A 3,067-nucleotide genomic window follows, 5' to 3' on the forward strand; every position below is an offset into this window, starting at 1 on the left:
GACAGAATAACAGAAATTATACAAACCAAACAACAAAGAGAAAACAGACTGGGGGTGAAAAAGCATAGTCCAGGGACTTGTGGTACAACTGCAACAAAAGCTCTAGCATTCCTGAAATTGTGAGGAGGGCATTGTTATGTCCTAACAATCCTCCAAAAGGCTCCAACTCGAAACTCAGTTGCGTGGGGGATTACATTTCCTCTACATGTATTTTGGGAGCAACATTCAGGTCATAGCACAAGTGACTTAAAGAATTTAATTTGCTCAAAGAAATAGAAATGAATGCATTGGTCCTTATTCCTGACAGAGCCTGCATAGGCCTTACTTAAGAGAGACTTGTGATTTGAGTCTCTCTGCCTGCTGGGAAGTTGGTGCTGGCTTCATCTCCAAGCACTGTGCACGGTTCTAGTTGCTCCCATGGCAAATGCCAGTGGCTGCAGCGGCTTGTATTCTCTTACTGAATCATTGGGATGAGAGGAAATGTTCTTCCTCACAGAAACTCCAGTCCCCATCAGATCACAGCTTATTACTGAATCAATTCCAATGGCCAAAACAATGGGATACATCAAAACATGAGCCATTCTCACTGAAGCCAAACTATTTGAGTACAGAGGATGAGGAAAAGCTATGCCTTGCTTTTTTTTTTAAAATTAATTAATTTATTTATTTTATTTTTGACAGGCAGAGTGGATAGTGAGAGAGAGAGAGAGAGAGAGAGAGAGAGAAAGGTCTTCCTTTTGCCGTTGGTTCACCCTCCAATGGCTGCTGCAGCCGGCGCACCACGCTGATCCGATGGCAGGAGCCAGGTGCTTCTCCTGGTCTCCCATGGGGTGCAGGGCCCAAGCACTTGGGCCATCCTCCACTGCACTCCCGGGCCACAGCAGAGAGCTGGCCTGGAAGAGGGGCAACCGGGACAGAATCCGGCGCCCCGACCGGGACTAGAACCCGGGGTGCCGGCACCGCAAGGCGGAGGATTAGCCTGTTGAGCCACGGCGCCGGCTATGCCTTGCTTTTTTACTCTAAAAAGGAGGAAAGACTGCAGGGTAACAGCAATGGCTGTCAACCTCAGACAATAATGGAGCAAATTAACCCACAGACATGACTTCAGACAAGCCTTAGACTGGCAGCTCCGGATAAGATCTCATCCTCAAAATGCGCTACAGTGTTTTTGAAAACTGGATGCCAAATTCCTTCATACAAATCATACGATCCCCCATAGTGACATCATATGTTTATATAACCCACTGGCCCTTTTGTGACTCAGGAAACTGTGGGTCAACTCTGTTCAATGTTCCATATATCAATTGCAACAAAAATAATCGAGATACAGTTCTACTTTTGTTTATTTGGTTTTGTTTGGGTATAATACCAGAGGCCCCTGACATTATTTCCACCTCTGACCCCATTCATCTGTACAGATCATAAAGCAGTAGTTTGCAGTTCTGAATACACAGTAGAACTTTTTTAAAATATCAAATCCCAGTCTCCATCCAACAGTAATTTCCAAGGTCAGTCATAGAGTATTTGAATTTATTTTTCATTTCTTCAAGTGATACTGCTGTACAGTGAACATTAAGAGCTACTCCTAAAGAGGGTAAAACAATCTAAGACATAAGAGAAGTTCAGGAATGAATCAAACTGATGACAATAGCCACAGAAAAAGGCAGTGATGAGAGAGATCTAGAAGGCAAAACTGATATTACCAGTTACCTCTGGGAGTTGAAGGCAAAGTTGTAATGTAGGTACACTGCCAAACTTTTGACTTGGTTGACTGGACAGATAGATGAAAGTGCCATTCCTGGATCATGTTGAATTGAGGTGGATATGGGGACAATTGGCCAGGTGGAGAAGCTGAGTTCAGAGATGCATGTTTATCCGTGGGCTAATAGATGATAATGAAAGTTTTGATTGTAGATGAACTCACTCCAAACACTTCTAAAGTAAGAAGAGAACATGATTTTGCTGATAAAATCAGCGAACACCCTGAAGGAGTTTGCTTTGTTTTTCATTGCTGTAATGAAATTCTTGAGGCAGGCTACTTTGTGAAGCAAAGAGGTGCTGTTTCATCTCAGCCGCCAACATGCCATCCAGATTGAGGAAGACCCAGAAACTTCACAGCCGTGGCCATATCAGAAAGCACTGGAAATAGCCATACCCACCACACTGGGGTACTGCTGGTGGCAGGCATCACCAAAGGATCAACGTCGACAAATACCAATCACTTTACTCTGGGAAAATTGGTTTGAGGCACCACCACTGAGAAAGGATCCAGACTTCTGCCCAACAGTTGATCTTGATAAGTTGTGGACCTTGGTCCGTGAGCAGACGCGGATAAGTGCTGCCAACAACGAGATTGGAGCTGCTCTCATCATTGATGTGCTATGGCCAGGCTTTTACAAGCTTCTGCGGAAGGGAGAGCTCCCCCAGAATCCTGTCATCATGAAGACCAAACCCTTCAGCAGAAGAGCCGGGAAGAAGATTGGGTGTGGGAGTGGGGAGAAGGCTGTGTCCTGCTGGCTTCAAGACCCATGGTTCATTAAGTGCTAACAAATTCTTGAAAGCAAGAGAGAGAGAGGAAGGAACAGAAAGAAAAAGAAGAGAGATGAAGGGGAGGGGACTAAGAATAAGAAGTATGAGAATGGGGAGGATTCATTTTGCCTGCTTTTCAGAAAATTCGGCTTTTGATTGAAAGGAAAAATTAAAAGGAGGCAAATTCAAAGGAGGTTTTTATTTGTTTTCAACACAAGAAGCAAAGATTGTATTATAAAGGCTAAGGGCGGGGGGGGGGGGGGGCGGGGGGAGTTGGTAGAGAAACAGGGATGGAAGAACACAGATTTGGGAAGGATAGTGTTGGAGCTTCATTGAACAGTTCCCAGCAGTCCTCCTGTTTAATTTTCTTTAACATCAAAAAATGCTTCCCCATTTAATTTCCATAGGTGAGGCCTATGGTCAAAAAGAAAGCACACTGGCCGGCGCCGTAGCTTAACAGGCTAATCCTCCGCCTTGCGGCGCTGGCACACCGGGTTCTAGTCCCGGTTGGGGTGTTGGATTCTATCCCGGTTGCCCC

At 45.1% G+C, this 3,067-nt stretch overlaps 1 pseudogene; it reads left to right on the plus strand.

The window, feature by feature from the left end:
- Positions 1-2,080: 2,080 nt before the first annotated feature.
- On the plus strand, positions 2,081-2,547 carry LOC133749380 (large ribosomal subunit protein uL15-like; annotated as a pseudogene).
- Positions 2,548-3,067: the final 520 nt, after the last annotated feature.

The sequence above is a fragment of the Lepus europaeus genome, chromosome 20 (assembly GCF_033115175.1).
Source record: "Lepus europaeus isolate LE1 chromosome 20, mLepTim1.pri, whole genome shotgun sequence".
NCBI lineage: Eukaryota > Metazoa > Chordata > Mammalia > Lagomorpha > Leporidae > Lepus > Lepus europaeus.